Here is an 18,061-nt window from a genome sequence, read left to right on the forward strand (position 1 = left end):
TATAAATAAGCATGGGGGGGGGGGGAAGATAGGGTGGCTGAATATATGAGAAAACAAGACTCTGAAATATGCTGCCTACAAGAGACTCAGTTCAGATGGAAAGGCACACACAGATGAAAGTAAAGGGATGGGAAAAAGACATTTCATGAAAATGGAAACAAACCAAACAAATAAACAAACATAGCTGATGTAGCAATATTTATACAAGAAAAAAATAGACCTAAAACAAAGGCTATAACAAGAAACAAAGAAGGACCCAGCAATCCCACTTCTGAGTATTTATCCAAAGAAACCCAAAATGCTACTTTGAGGGGACATGGGTATCCATATGTTCATTGCAGCATTCTTTACAGTGGCCAAGATGTGGAGGCAGCCTGGGTGTCCACTGATGGGAGAATGGATAAAGAGGAGATGGTACATCTGAGTATATACAATGGAATATTGCTCGGCCAGGGAAGGGAATGGGTTCTTGCCATTGCAGTGGCATGGATGGACCTGGAAGGTGTTGTGCTGAGTGGAGTATGTCAGACAGAGAAAGAGATACAATGTGATTTTTCTTATATCTGGAATCCAAAGAACAAAATAAACAAAACAGATTCTAATATAATATTGTATCTCAACTGTAACTGAAAAATTAAAAAATTATTAAAGTATAAAAAGTCGATTTTTGGACAAAAGTAAAAAATCTATATGACTTTGAATCATACTATTAGGTAAATTAAAATAATCTACCTGATATCATAACAGTTCTTCCAAACCAATTTTAAAGGATTTAATGTTTGAGGCATCTTTTCAGGGAACAGTTTAAAGGACCAACAACTATATAACTAGTATATCAGTAAATGATCCTTTTTTCCCCTTCAAATAATTGTATATATGTCCTTCATCAAACCCAAACATTGGAACCTTTACCAAACTACGAGCAATGTCCCTTTGACACTGCACAGATACAGGATAACCCAGTAGTAATCAGTCCCTTGCAGGCACTGCACGTGAGGCAGTTTAAATATTGGTGGAGATAATCTATGGATCCAAACAAACATAAAATCTGAAGTGGAAAAAAGCAGACCCCCTCTTTTCTGAAACGATAAGTCAGAGAAGCAGGACAGTTTCCTGAAGATGTACCAGGAGCTATGCTAAGGCCTGCTTTGATTGTTCCCAGAGGCTCCCTTGGCTGTTCTACCACACTTCCTCTCAGATTTATTTTCCACCACACCAGTTCCCAGAGTGATTAGAAACAAATACCAATGCCAAGCAAGTCCTAATACGTCTGAGATCCTCTCAAACAGCTTGGCACTTCCTGCTGCTTTCATTGGCACTTCCATTTTGTGGCTTCCTAGAGCAGTTTTAATTTGAATTCGGCTAACACAATAATTTGAAATTTTGATTGATTCATTTTTAAAAGTGTTTCTAGTTTTCTATTTGGAAAGACCAAGTTATACCGCAGGTTAAGAAAGAGAGCGATTTTACATAGGCCAAGGCTTAACCATAGAGGAATAAGCAATGATCTAAAGAGTATGATTTGAGATGCATCACAGAAGTCTAAATTATCTCATGATTTTTGTCACTCTTACCTCCCTTGGCACGTCTCACCTTTGTATCCACTTTACTTGATATATTCATGTTAGATTCCACCATTTTTATGGAAAAAAATAAATCAAATTATCTCCAGAAGGCTGAAAGTACATGCTACCTAGGAAGAGGAAGTGTGGGGAGGTTGTTTTGAAAGGGGCTTTCATCTCCCATTGAAAATCATGGTGAATTGCTTTATGAGACTGGTTATGTTTAATCTTTAAGAGTAGAAACTGAAGAGAAGCTATACATGTTGCACTAAAGCAGAGAAAATCATCTCATGTCTATTATTTTGTGACCTTACCAAGAGCAGGTTCAATTTAATATCTCAAATTCAATGTAAATTATCATAAGAGTTCAGAGTCATTCCCGGAAATGGTTAGTGCAATACTAAGAGAAAAATATATGTAAACTAAAAAACAAAAGACATTTTGCTTTCCCCATATCAATTTCATCCTATGAAAGATGTGATAGCTCTAAAAAGAGTACATTCAGAATATTTAAAAAAAAAAAAAGTCTGATGAAGAGCACTTCCAGAATGGTAGAGGAAGGATCTCAAAAAATCTGTTTCTCTATAAAAGTAATATGAATGTCAAAACTTTTTTACATCACCATTTTCAGAACTCTGGAAATTAACTGAAAGCTTTCAACAATCTGAGGAACTTGTATTCAAGGAAGAAAACTAAATAGCAGCAAGCTTTAGAGCATTTTAACTTGCCCTATTCCCATTCCCCTCACCCTAGTTTCACAGTGGCCATAAAAATCAACAGCCTCACATGTAGTGGTTGCAAAACCCGTCAACCTAGCAGCCATTGGAGAGGAAAGAATTGATTTGGAGCTTCTAAAATGAGTCCCATCCCAGAAACTTGTCATTATTTGACCCGTCTTATAGCTCCCTAGAAGCCCGCACTTGCAGGACTCACCTTCATTTGACATAACTCGGGGCTTGGTTACTGCAAATAGACTTCTCCCAGAGCCTTTATCGATAACATTCAACAGCGTCACAGGTGCCTAAGACAGGGACAGCAATTGGGGCTAAGAGGCTGACCAAAAAAATTAAAAGGAAAAGCTAGGCAAGAAGATGTCTATCATAGTCCATAAAAAACTTCAAGATTATCTGGGAATTTAGAAGGCCACATGAATATGTCGGCATACTGTTTATGGTTTTTTATCTTCTGGATATTATGTTTGGACAGCTTAAAAATCTTTTTGCCTTGAAAGAGACTGCCCTTCTGAGACCAGCCAATTCTTAGAGATAGCACATGGTTCAGGGAGGAGCATGCCTTTGATATGCAAACTACCCAGGCCAGAGCCATACATTCTCAATAAGGCTTATGCAGCTGACCAGGCATATTCCTCTGCCTTATCTGGATCCCAGGGCCAGGTACTGGCAACTAGAGACCACCTCTATAGCCCAAAGTGCTCTGGGAACGTTCAAACTAGTCAGTCCTAACCTGTTTATCCTGGCCTGTCTTGCCTTTCCTAAGGAAACCCCAGTAAAGGCTCCTGACCAAAACACCACATGGTGCTGTGTGGTGTGCCATGCCTCCTGGTTACAGAACATGTGACTACAATAAACGTTGCTTCCTGAGACTCGCCTGTGTTCCTTCTTATGGCTACCCCTTACTAGTAATTTCATAAAAGAACAGAGAATATCAGGGCTGTAGGCATAGTCAGAAAGTACCTCAAAAGACCCTAATGTCTCACCTCAGGCTGACGCCAAGTCTCTGCACTCAAGAGACTCATTGCAAATCGAAAGGCACACACAGACTGAAAGTAAAGGATAGGAAAAAGATATTTCATGAAAATGGGAACAAACAAACAAAAAAGTTGGGGTGGCAATACTTACACCAGAAAAAAATAGACTTTAAAACAAAGGCTATAACAAGAGACAAAGAAGGACCCAGTAATCTCACATCCTGGTATTTATCTGGAGAAACCCAAAGAGCTACTTCAAGGGGACACGTGCATCCATGTGCTCACTGCAGCATTTTTACAATGGCCAAGATATGGAGGAAGCCTAGGCGTCTGTCGATGGAAGAATGGATACAGAGGAGGTGGTACGTATATACACTGGAATATTGCTCAGCCAGGGAAGGAAATGGGTTCTTGCCATCTGTGCCAGTATGGGTGGACTGGGAGGGTACTATGCTGAGTGGAGTATGTCAGACAGAGAAAGACAGATGTAATGTGATGTCACTTAAATGTGGAATCTAAAGAACAAAATAAACAAAGAAGAAACAAGCTCATAGATACAGAGAATATTTTGATTGTTGCCAGACAGAAGGGCAGTTGGGAATAGGTGAAAAGGGGGAAGGGATTAAGAAGTACAAATTGGTTCTTACAAAGTAGTCATGGGGATGTAGGGTATAGCATAAGGGATACAATCAATAATATCATAATAACTATATATGGTGTCAGATGGGTACTAGATATGAGGTGAGAGATGAGAGAGGGGTTGGGAGACAGGGTGAAAAAGTGAGGAAATTAAGAAGTACAAATTGGTAGCTACAAAATAATCACAGGAATGTAAAGTAAAGCATGGGGAAAATAGTTAATAATATGGTAGTAACTATGTATAGTGCCAGATGGTTACTAGACTAGTCAGGGGGATCATTTCTTAAATTGTATAAATGTCTAACCACTATGCTGTACACCTGAAATTAATATAAAATAATATTAAATGTCAACTGTAATTGAAAAATTTTTAAAGTGCAGGAAAAGGTGACGGGGTAAAGGTGAGGTCCAAATTTCCAGGTATAAAACAAATAAGTCATGGGGATGTAATGTACAGCATAGGGAATAGTCAATAATATTGTGATAGCATGATACAGTGTCAGATGTTTGCTGGACTCATGGGGATCACTTCTTTAGGTATATAAATGTTGAATAACTATGGTGTACACCTGAAACTAATATAATATTATATCTTAGCAATATTTTAATAAAAATATATTTTTTAAACTACCTCCTTTTTCTTTTTTCTGTCTTTTTTCCTTGATCCTTTGTACCTTTCACCCACTTCTTTGTACTGGGCCAGTTCTGTTGTGGTTGTTGAGAACTAAGGTTGCTCCGGAGAAAACTGAGCTAAGTAGGAGAGAAATTCTCCAAGCAGTCCCGGTGGAGAACAGCTGGCCTATTGCTTGTCTCAGTCTGAGGGGTTCACAGCAGGCAGGGATTCTCTGCTTGCCTAACCTGAGATGCAGCAAAGCAGAGGAGGCCCTGCAGGGCTCAGAAATTCCACCCTCTGGAAAGACTAATTAGAAAGCAAGAGCACAAGTCAACACAAAGGCTACTTTGAAAATCCCTTCCTTAGCTTTTGTTTATCCTTCCCACTTGCTTGTAGAGCTGCAGGCATGAGGCTGTGCTATTTGAAAGAAGTGTATATAAATGCAGTTGCAGTTAATATAAGCTAGGGAAAAATGGAATCACACCAGGAAAAAAGTTGGCTGCCAGTTAAGAGGTTTGATTTGTCTAGGTTTCTGGATTCCATTTCTACCCATAGCACTGAGATATGAAAGAAATTCGCAGCAGCTGAAAATAAACGCTTTGGCATTTTAAAGGATGTTTAAATGCTACATTCTATTCTATTATCTTTTATTTCATTATAGTTGTCATGACTTGGGACATAATGTGAGGCTTGAAAAATAGAATCTGATAAATGTGAATGATTTGGGTAAACACAGAACTAAAATTAGCACACTGTTCATTTGCAAGAAAGAGTAGTATAAAGCATATACTTGTTCTTTTTCTGTTCATTTCCTCAATGAATCTTTTAAATATTTGGGCTGTTTTTGTTTTTATAAAATATAAAGGCATACAAAAATGTCATAAAATTCCTTTCCTTTGCTGTAAACTTCTAGACTCATTTTTGCTTTTTAAATAGGATCTGACAAATAGAAATAAATGAAGCTAAACTATATCAAAATAATTTTTAATCACATGCAATAATTTTAAATGCCCTGTAGAAAATTATAAAAAAGGAAATAGTTATACCAGCACAGATCATTGATATTACTATGTTAATATATTTTCTGATATATTTTCTCGTACATAACAGCACTTTTTACAACTTGAGATGCTATATAGTCTTCTTTTTTTTAACATTTGTTTTTGAAAAATATTAGGCATGCAAAAAAAACACATAAAATAACTATGAAACTAACAAACAGATAGGGAAGGAAAACCCTCTTATCACCCTGAACAATGCTAGGGCTGTCCGAGGCCCACAATCAATTTCCCTTCAGGCTAAATATTTCTCATCAAGCAACTTTTGCATCTGATTTTATTACCCAGGTTGCCTGACCACAGGGAGAAAAAAAGCATTGATGTTGGTACAAGTATTCCATCCCCATGGGATTTTTTTTTTCTTTTCTCATTGTGAATTGTTATCATCTTTGTTCTAGATGTCAGTGTTTTGAACTTGGTTTCTGGGAATCTCCTCCCGTGAAGTGGATCTGATCTTGGTGCTACTAACATCACATTTTCAAGTCCAAAAGTTAAAGACCAGAAGTTGGAGTCAGATAAAATCAGCAAGGTAATTATGAGGCTGATAGAACATGAGCTTATCAGGGCAACATGGGCTCTATCTTAGCATTGGCTTAGTACACACATGATTTTCCCACAAATATTTTACTATTTTAATTTTGGAAGAGATCATTTTTCTACAAATTAAACTAAAGTTGCAAAAACAAACAAACAAACAAACAAAAAACCAGCCTGAGGAAAAATATGATTGGCCAGCTCTCCACCTACCTAGTCTTTAATTTTAATTTCGAAAGTGTTGAAATTAGGATTTTACTTCAGTCTGTCTTGGACTCAGAGAGCTACAGAAGACATACACTAGATGCATCAACAGCCTTTTCCTCCTTCCCCTCCCCCTGGCCTCCTGTTACCATATCTAATCACTCAGATACACCCACACAGTTATCTACATGCACAAAACAACACAAGCAGTTATCATTTTCCTGCTCAACAGAAACAGGGTCAGTTCTACACAGTCTCCTCATGGAAGCTTTGGCCAAATTGAGAGGAGGGGAGGGAGGACAGAAAATGTACTAAAAGATAAGTGATAATAATTACATTACATTGAATAAGAACAACTTGAAATACAATGAAAACACAACTTTCTTGATATTCCACTCCAATGGGGAAATGTTTCCCCAGCCGCTGGATAAAAACTCACCAGACTACATGATGTTCTTTTCACTTTACTATGAAATAATTCTATGGTCACTCGAATGTATTACAGGTATATAATCTGTTTAGTAAAAGTTCCCACTTAGAGAGTTTGTGGTCAGAATTAATTCGGACTCTGGGCCTGTCATGTCAAAAACTCACTCTCCCATAGGCTCCTCTGTGAACTCTTGTGGGCCCTTTGGTGGGTCCTTCTGAATAAAGTTCCCCTAACATGGGTTGTGCTTCTCTTCCCATGGGACATTTCCTCTTATCAGCTCCAAAGTGTAGAGTTTCCTCACCCCATAGGTGGTCTGCTGGGGCAGCTTGCCTGCCCTTCCTGCCCTGCTGTTGCTAGTACTGTAGTTACACCCACTCTCTCACTCTGCTCTGTTACATTCTGAAAGTGAGTAAGGGAGTCGAAGAGTCATGGAACTGATCCTTGAATAATCAACTGTGGAGACTCCTTCAGAGCGGCGTGCCTCACACTCACTTTGGTATCTCCCTCAATTGAAACTTCAGTTTTAACATTCTGTTACTGTTTGTTCAACCTTTCAATAGTTAGTTAACAAACAATATTGAGGACTAATTATGTGCCAAGCTCTCTACAAGAAAATAAGATATAAAACTAAATACAATAGCTTCCTTTCCTTGGAAGCACTCACAGTCTTTGATGGATGAAGGCATTGGAAGGATAAATCAAGACATGCAAGTACATAAATAATTAAATACAATCTACTTTGTAAGAACCAATTTATACTTCTTAATCCCTTTCTCTTTTTCACCCATTCACAACCCTCCTCCCATCTGGCAACCATCAAAATGTTTTCTGTATCTATGAGTTTGTTTCTGTTGTGTTTATTCTGTTCTTTAGATTCTGCATTTAAGTGACATCACATTACATCTGTCTTTAGCTGTTTGACATACTTCACTCAGCATAACACCCTCAGGTCCATCCATGCTGCCCCAGATTGCAAGAGCCCATTCCCTTTCCTAGTCCCTGAGAACAAATGAGTGTTTCTACAGTGTAACTAAAGACAGTCACAAAAGAGGACTTCCAGAAATGCTTCAGAAAGTGACAATAACAATGGGATAAGTGTGTTTGAAGTAAGGAGGAGTATTTTGAAGGGGATTAATGGCAATGTGTCTTTTACTGTAATAATTTTTTTATTTAAACATTCACCATAATTTGTGATCGCAACTTGTAATTAAAAATAAATTAATTATGTCTGTGAGGGTGAAAAGGATAACTATTGCATTGTTTGGTACACCGGAAACTAACAATAAAAAAATTTTTTTAATAAAAAATAATAATAATAATTTAATTATGAAGTTACTGAAGATAATTTTACTAGTCCCTGAAAACTAATTGCTCCATTCTTAATGTGTCTACAGTATTTTGTTCATTATTCTTCTATAGCACTTATAGATTGTATTTAATTATTTAGGTACATGTGTTGATCTACCCTTTCAATACCTTCATCCTCCAAAAACTGTGAGTGCTTCCAAGGAAAGGAAGCTATTATATTTAATTTTGTATCTAATTTTCTTGTAGAGAGCCTGGCACATAATTAGTCCTCAGTATTGTTTGTTAATTAACTATTGAAAGATTGAGTGAACAGTAACAGCACGTTAAAACTGAAGTTTGAATTGAGGCAGATACCAGAGTATGAGCCATGCCACTCTGAAGGTGTCTTCAAAGTCATTGGAGCTGTGAGTGGTCTTTGTTATCAAGATTGGGCTCTTTTCTGTCTTTGGCGATTTTGTTAAATAGTATGTACTCCAGTTCCCTCTACCTCATCTTGAGTTTGCCTTACTACAGTGTAGATAATTTGAAATTCAAATAATTCCTCCAATTCAGTGTGATTCCCAGGAGACTTAGCTCCATTAAGGTCAGCCTGAATTTTCCCCTAACTGCATTTTACCTTTCCTTGTCCACCAGCTGCTTCTATCCTCCAAAAGAAAAAGAGAAGAAAGTGGGTTTTGGGACAGGGAGTGGGTGTTTTGTTTCTTGGCCTCTGTATTAAGAGTTCACAGTTTGGTGAAGGGAGCTTTCTTTACCAGATGCTCTTAGCTGATCTCTTTCCCTACCTCCCTAAGAAGATCTAGTCTTAGATCTCCTCTTTGCCTGTTGTTTCTAATTTCTGTTTATTTCCAAATTAATGGGTATTTAGTAATTTTAGGATGCTTTTTCTTCCTTCTTCCTCTTTCATCCCAACAGAAGGCTCCAAATATTGTAAACTCCATTTTCCCCAACAATGAAGGACAAACAGAAAGCCAGGAGAGAGGCTTTTAATTTCAAGTGCATTTTCACATCTCCCAGGGCTGCCCACATCTTCTCTCTGTCTCTCTTCTGCCATGATTACATGATGCATTTGATTTTTCAGGACTGTGTTTATCCACAGCCCTTTCCTCACTTCCATCTTCACCTTGACCTGCACTGCCAATGCTTCTCTATGGGAAAGTCAGAAGCTGCTCTGAGTGTCTCCAAAGTATGTTGTATTAACTCTTGAAAACGTTGCTTGTTCTTTCATTAACCTCCAGCCCTTCCTTTGCATTGTTTAATTCATGCTGGCTTTTTTTTTTTCAGATTCTTTTTTTTCCTAATGATTTTCATTTATACTATTAAGTTTTGGAGGGGGAAGATTTTTAAATCTGGCTTTAGTTCACTATCTTAAGAATTCATTTATTCTGCTACTAACAGGCCATAGGTGAGGGCTCCAAGGTCCTTAAGAAAGGCTCTCCTGGGTTATAAAACTGGCAAGAGGTTTTTCAAAAGATTTGCATACACCTCAAAAGGGCAGAGAAAGAATTGACAATACAAATTTCCTAAAGTGTTCAAAGAAAAAGGAGGTCAGGAGCCTAGAGTCAGGACAAATCTGTCTAAAGTCTAGTCGAGCTGAGGGGAATAGTAGGCTTGACTTAGTCATCTTATTTGTCACCAATTATGACAGCATATGAAATGTAGGCTGCCAAATGCCTATCCTGTTCTCCTTACTTAGCTTACTTTGTAAAATGTGATATATAACTGATTGATCATCAAGGCCACAAAGATAATTAAATAGATAGTTTCAGTTGTTGGTAAACAATTATACAGGGTTGTAGATAGTACCACAAAGATAAAAAGGTTAGTACAAATTCTCTGAAGTTGGAAAAATCAAAGTCTAAAAATTTCCTTTGAAGATCAACTTACTGCTTCAGACTTTCAAATTCAACACAGCCAAATGCTCCCAATTTCTCACTGTTCAGAATACATGAGGATGAACAATTAAGTTTGCAAACTCATCCTAGAAAAAGTGCTACATACCTCTTTGCTGAATATCAATCACTAGAGTCACCTTTGAAGTACTCCCCTTGGGAAGCTATGCACTGATGACAGTACCTAGTCCATTTTTCAAAGTAATTTTGGAGCTCTTTTTCTGGAATGACCATCAACACTGTCGCTGTATTACCCTTGATGTCCTGAATGTCATCAAAATGTCTTCCTTTCAGTATTTCCTTTAACTTTGGGTAAAGAAAGAAGTCATTGAGGGCCAGATCAGGTGAGTAGGGAGGGTGTTTCAATACAGTTATTTGTTTACTGGCTAAAAACTCCCTCCTGGTCAGTGCCATGTGAGCTGGTGTACTGTCAGCATTGTCACAATGCAAGAGCCATGAATTGCTGGTGAAAAGTTCAGGTAATTTTTATGTAAATTTTGCATGCAGGCTTTTCAGCACTTCCAAATAGTAAACTTGGTTAACTGTTTGTCCAGTTGGTACAAATTCAAAATGAACAATCCTTCTGATATAAAAAAAATTTAACAACATCATTGCAACAAGTTCGCAAACTTAATTGTCGAAGTTCATATACAGACATTGAAAACTGTTCCTCAGTGGTCAAGTATTTTTGTTCTTCAGTAACAAGTTTGCAAGGTTTCTCAGGGTATCATTGCTAACTGTGATCATCTTTTAACACTCAATAAATTAGACACCCTTTTACGTTTTAAACTATACTCTCATATTTATTTTTTATCTCAAATATATGACTATACATATTCCTCCACTATTTATGTTAATAAACAGAAGCAAGTGAAATAATTAAAATACTTTGAATTACCTTTAAAATATTTTTTGGTGTGTTCATACTTCAAGTTATCTGATAATCCAAAACTGTATTTTTATTGCCTTGCCTCAAAAGGAGTTGTAAAGTTGCTGGCTCTTTCCATCTGAATTTGAGTTACATCCTCACTGCAGCATACTATATGTTTGTAATTAATCTTTTCCTTGCTAACCCTTCCTAGGCTTAGAAATTCTGGTTTACATTTTTAATTTTAAAAGACTTCCCTTCCCCTCCTAAGACGTAATTTCATTCAATTAAATTCAATAAACACTTATTGTCTCCTACTATGTGCCAGCCATTTTATTACTCACTGAGGTGCCATACACTCTCAAGGAGCTCAAGGTCCAGTAGGATTCAAATTAGAAAATAGGAGAGTGAAAAAAAGGAGTTAAATTTTTTAAAAAATAAAAAATAAACAATTCTACAAATGCTATTAATAAACTTTAAACCAAGATTTTATACGAGTGAGTCATATTCATATATATTTTCAGGTCAACAATCTTATTCCTTCTGCCTATAACACTATTACCTACCAGCCTAGTAAGTCTTTCATCCTTTAAAACTCAATCCAGGTATCACCTTCAGGTAATTTTCCATGGCCTCAACTTCCCACTCAGGTTGGGTGGCTCATAATATTCTTTGTTTTACCACTTAGGACACTGAATTATATTCATTTATTTACTTGTCTCTATTTCCGACTGGACAGTGAGTTCACTGATGACTGAGGCAAAGCCTTTATCTCTGATTTCCATGCACCTCACTTCTGGGCATACATTTGAATGAATAATTGGGTTGAATGAATAAATGAATAGATAACTACATACAATAACAATAATAGCTAACATTTATTGACTAATTTATCTGCGCCACTCACTATGCTAGGTGCATTACTGTATGTGTTATTTTAATTAATCTAATTTTTATTCACAATTTAAAGATGAGAAAAACAGAAGCTATGAGAGATTAACAAACTTCTCTAGTATTTCATTGTAGAGCTAGAATTTAAACATTAGCAGTCTGACTTTGGAGTGTGCTTTCTTGACCACATGTGAATGAATAACGTAATTTTCAAAGTGGTATTACACAATTCAAAATGAGACTAACTTCATGAAGCAGATGGAACAAATTTCTGCTAGTTCTAGTAATTTAACAAAGATTTCATCATGGGAGTAAAAATGTCAAAAGTTTAAATTGTCCTTGCTGTACAGAAATAAACAAATGCTAAATGTCCCACTGGAACTTGTTAAGTATAGAGCTGTCTAAAGGCAAGGATAGCCTTTCCAGGAATTCTTCCAATCTGGGGACATCATAAACATTTCCAAGATACAAATCCAGTTTTGGAACTAGTATAATAAACCCCATGAACGCATCACTCAGTTTTTATAATTATCATCACATAGCTTCAGTTTTTTCATTTATAACCCTATTCTTTTTTGCCCTTGATCCCCAACTTGAATTATTTTAAAGCAAATCTCAATCATCCTATTATTTCATGTATAGATACTTCAAAAATGTATCTTTAAAAGATAATTTTTTGCACTTACATGAATCACTAAACTTTTATTCATGATAAGAAACATTATGAGGAAGTAGAATTTTTAAGCTGTTACACAATTAACAAACTTCACTTTAAAGAATACAGTAATATTAGAAATTTATGAGAAGAAAAATACCATAAAAGGCTATTCAGTATCATAAGACGTGCTTACAAGGAAGAAAATTATTAATAACGCTACATATACTTACTTTAGCAAAACAAAAAAAACCCCTCATAGTTTAATTTTTTAAACTCCCTTCTTCATTTCATTTCTGAGGAAAGAAAATTTAATATATTCAGGTACATTTTGTTCTATCTGTGTGCTGAAGATTATAAACTTAAGGCTAAAGGTATTCTACAGAAAAAAAGTTTACATATGCAATTTATTTATGCTTATTTTTTTGTTATTAGTTTCAGGTGTACAAAACAGCATAATAATTAGACATTTACAGCTCTCACAAAGTTATAACCCTAACAAGTCTACTATCCATCTCACACCATACATAGCTATTCCACTATCATTGACTATATTCCATATGCAGTACTTTACATGCCATGACTATAAACTTTTTAAATTACAGTTTATATTCAATTTTATTTTATATTAATTTCAGGAGGACAGCACAGTGCTTAGGCATTTATATAATGTATGAAGTGATCCCCCCAATAAGTCTAATATCTATCTGACACTATACATAGTTTTTACAATATTATTGACTATATTTCCCGTATTGTATTTCACATCTTCATGCATTTTTAAGTGAAAATTTTATCTATAATTCAATTTCATAAGCCAAATAATTCAATTTAACATATATGGGGTCTGACAATTAAGTTCAAGAACTTATTGCAATGATGTTGCTAACTTTTTTTGATATCAGAGGGATTATTCATTATGAATTTGTACCAACTGGACAAACAGTTAACCAAGTTTACTATTTGGAAGTGCTGAAAGGCTGTGTAAAAAGTTAAATGAAAATGATCTGAACTGTTCATCAACAATCCATGGCTCTTGCATCACGACAATGCACCAGCTCACACGGCACTGACTGGGAGGGAGTTTTTAGCCAGTAAACAAATAACTGCATTGGAACATCCTCCCTACTCACCTGATCTGGCCCCTAATGACTTCTTTCTTTACCCAAAGATAAAGGAAATATTCAAAGAAAGATATTTTGATGACATTCAGGACATCAAGGGTAATACAATGACAGCTCTGAGGGCCATTCTAGAAAATGAGTTCCAAAATTGCTTTGAAGGGTGGACTAGGTGCTGGCATCAGTGCATAGCTTCCCAAGGGGAGTACTTCAAAGGTGACCATAGTGATATTCAGCAGTGAGGTTATGTAGCACTTTTTCTAGGATTTGTTTGTGAACTTAATTGTCAGACAATGAACTCACAGTGAATTTTTTACTGAGTAATGAGGTTATTAAATGTGTAATCAGACTCTCATCATAATGGAAAGCCCTCACATTTAACTCAAATCACAGAGTAGTTATACTCACATTCTACCTGAAAAGGCTGATGATTGTTTTGAGCCAAACCACCATAGATAATAATAGAGGAGTTTATGTGTTTAGCAAATGTCATTCAATTCTTTGTACTCCTTCATCAAAACCATATAGTGATCTAAAATCAAAACATTTTTCATAATCAATTGGCTGGAAACTCATTTAGGTCTTTTCCCAACACTATTGAAAACAAAGAATTGGAAACCTACTGATTGCAAAAGGATTGTCACACAAACAGTAATCATTCACATTCTCATTTTCTGAGAAGTATTATCACATGAATATTAACTATACCCATTATTCTTTCATTTAGAGTCAGGTGGTTAACTCAACATATGCAGAAAAGGTTGAGGAATCAAGATATTATCAATTCCATTATAGTTAATGCTTTAAGTCACTTGTCAAAATGCCACAGGTGTATGTTTACCTTTTTCAGTTACTGTTGTATGATTTTATTACATATTTTTCTCTAATCATAAATGAAATTGACCTACAATTTTCCTTTCTTTTTTTGCTTTTGAGATTTTATTATCTGGTGTCTAAGTTGCACTAGCCTCATAAAAAATATCAAGCAATTTTTACCTCTTTCACTATTTCCTTAGACAACTTAAAATAAGGTGATATTGGCTAGGAGTTACTTGAAAGTTGTGTAGAACTAGCATGAAAAATTATCCAGCCTGGTACTTTTATAGAGGGGATGGTTTTGAGTAACATTTCAATTTATTTTATGGTCATTATCTTTTCAAGTTTTCAGGGGGTTTTTTTCTATTTATTTTTTTATTTGACTAGGAACCAACCTCAGCATTTTATAGTTTTTCCAGAAATGTAACCACATCATCTTTTTTTTCACATTACTATATTATTGCTCATAATATTTTCTTTTGGTTTTAAAATTATTTACACATATGTATACAATTATTTACATTTGTTTTTCTTCTACATTTTCTGGATAAGCTTTTCCATAGGTTTATTAGTTTATCAATCTTTTCAAAGAAACATTTCATTTCTCATAATCAAATGTATGAAATAATAAGATAAAATAAATACCATTCGCAAGAAACAAATTTGAATCTTATGAAGGAATTATAAATTTTTATTGCTACAGGAATTAAAATATAGTCTTATTTCTGCACTGAAAGATTAATGTTATAAAAATATCAATTCTTCCTACACTGCTTTACAGTTTTAATTTTTTCCAATAAGAATGCCAAAATATTTTAAAGAATTTTAATGCCTAAAAGGGATTTTGAGTTTTATCTGGAAGAATAATTATACACAAATATCAAGGACCCTTTTTTAAAGGAAGTAGGAATTCACACACAGCAGTTACTGAAATTTGTTATGAGACTATAATAATTTTTAAAATGCAGTGCTAGCATGAGAATAAATTGGCAAGTCAATCTACTTTTTAAAAATATTTGGAAAAATGTGACAAAGACATTACTGTTCACTGAATGCCCGTGGTTTCCTCTACAATTCTTCAATCAACTTGCATCTTGGTTGAGCCATGTGACTAGTTATCATCAATCAACAGGAATTGATGGGAGTCAAGGCATACAAACGTGTATGGGAGTTCTCCACTTACTATCACACCCTGCTTTGCCATCAAAGGTATAAAAATTTAGATGTGGCATCCAAAATGGAAACAGCCTGAATCAATCATCATGTGGAAGATGAGGGATTAAGCTGCCCTAAAGAGTCATCCAATTCTTATTGAATGTTCCATGAGCTAGAATAAATTTTGGCTGTGTTCATCTACTGACACTGGGGGGTTGATTTGTTATCACAGCATAAATAGCCTATCCTGACTAATAAAATAAATCAGGAATAACATTGGTGTCTTTCAGTTAAAAAACCCTATTAATTATCTGAGTTGAGTACTATGAAAAGTAGAGAGGGCAATTGTGAATAGCCCCTTGAAACCTAAGAAATAAGCAAAGTGAAATTTCCTTTGAAAGTCAGCCTAAAGAATTAACACTTCATTGATTGGAGAAAAGACCCTTGGTCAGAGACAGAAGACATTTTTACTCATGGAAACTGAGCTTCATGGTCATATCTATCCCTCTTGCCCCCCATCCCTATGTGAATTATGCAGAGTGGGCCAGGTGGATATTACACACGCAGTGAGTTATCACAGCTGAAGAACACTGAGTTTAGGGAACCCAAATACTTTATAATGGGCAGTAAACAAACCTGCCTTGTCTTTGCTCTGGAAAAAGGCATTATCTTTATTATACCAAAAAATAAGGATATCTGCTGTCTGTTAGAGAGGGAGACATTATCTTTATTTTCCAAAGCCATTCTCTGTACAAATATCCTTGAAAATATAGTGTACAATGAAAGGCAGTTAGCGCCTCTGATCACATGATGTGCAGACACAGAAGAGACCCAGAGAGTTGTCTCCCAACAGTCATAAAAGTAAATAACCAATTCAGTAAGTCTACTATACTAGTTTGCATGGGTCAAGAACTATCTACTCAGCTCTATTCCCAGTTTACTTAAAAGAAAAATTTAAAGGTTTTTATCTCCGTGAAGAAATGCTTTGGAACTGGGTCATTTTTCTTTCAGCCAACTTCTGTCATAATGGGATTATGGGAGAAAAGGGGAAATTGAATTCAAATTTAAGCTTTATCACTGTCCAAATGCCATTTTGATAGATTTATTTTATTAACCCCCATTTATAAAGATTCCCATATTTCATAGATATATCAACAATTTTGGCAAATTTCTACATGCAGTATATCCCTTTTTCCCTAGGGTGAGGTTTCCCTTCATTTGGTTTAACTTGGGATAGGAGGACTTTGTTCCATACTTCTAAAATTATAAGAAGTGAGAATACATGCAAACTCAAGCCAATAGCAAAGTGAATTACAGAGGTCCTGGCGAAGTCATTAAATGAGAACAGCAACTGTCAGACTGGGCTCAGCAAACACCTGAGCATTCAGTAAGAACTTGGCAAGCCACTCAAAGCACTGCTCTTGGGTAAACCAGAAGCTTATTAGGTGGGCTCAAGTACAATGGAATAAGTGGAATGAAAGTCTATGTAAAGAAAACCATCTTTGATAATGGAAACTCTGAGGATCATACAGTTATGTGATACTCTGAATAATTTGTCAGTGTTTCAGTGTAATAAAGGTTTTAGGACTATCTAGAGAATAAATCTCAACCACCAGGCAGTCCTTTGCTGTTATATAGTTTTAAAGAGCACTGTATGTTAGGCATACTACTTCTCAAAGCAAGTAGTTTTACTTTTTAAAAGCTGTCTTTTAAATTTCATCTTAAAGGTATTTATTTCATTTCTTTTATTTTATTTTAATTAAAGTTTATAGGGGTGACAATGGTTAGTAAAGTTACATAGGTTTCAAGTGTACAATTCTGTAATACATCATCTGTATATCACATCATCTATCACAGAGTCAGTTCTCCTTCCTTAAAGGTATTTTTAAATGAGCTTATCTTTCCTTTAGCATTGTAGAAAGAAAACATCATACTTATGTGGAAAATTAACAATAAAACATGGAATTTATAAAAATTAATGAGGATCTGAAATATCAATGTCACTGTTGCCTAGTACCTTTTAAAATTTCAACACTAACTCAAAGCTTGCAGAAAACCCCATGAGTAATGAAGAGTAGCCTGAAAGCCTGAACCATTTGTCTAAATATGCAGCCATTTTACATTTTCTTTCTGAAGCTTAAATGATACCACATGGTTTGTTCTAGATGCCATTTACTAAAACATTTTGAAGATTTATGGGTTCATATATAGATGTTAAAAGTTCTAGACCAGTTACTTTCTTCTGTCTGCATAGAAAATTTGAAGTAAAAATTCTTTTTAAAATACTTCAAGCCTGTTATTTTGAAAAATGATAGAAAACAAGAGTTTTAAATATCAATTAAAAAGCCTGGGAAAAGAAAAAATTGCTCAGGGCCGGCCGAGTGGCGCGATGGTTAAGTGCTGGTTTGGGACGCCAGAGGTCCCCGGTTCGGATCCCACATATGAGGGCCAGTGACACTGCCCTCCACAGCTAAGATGCTGAACAACAGCTCAACTTGGAGCTGGGCTGCCGTGAGTCGCTGGCGACGGCGTAGGCTGCAACCCCTGTGGCATTGGGTTGCAATGGGCTACCATGTGTAGCCAGCAGCCAGCGTGAGCGGCCAGCAGCCG

This window comes from Hipposideros armiger, unplaced genomic scaffold (genome assembly GCF_001890085.2).
Source record: "Hipposideros armiger isolate ML-2016 unplaced genomic scaffold, ASM189008v1 scaffold_198, whole genome shotgun sequence".
Classification (NCBI taxonomy): Eukaryota; Metazoa; Chordata; class Mammalia; order Chiroptera; family Hipposideridae; genus Hipposideros; species Hipposideros armiger.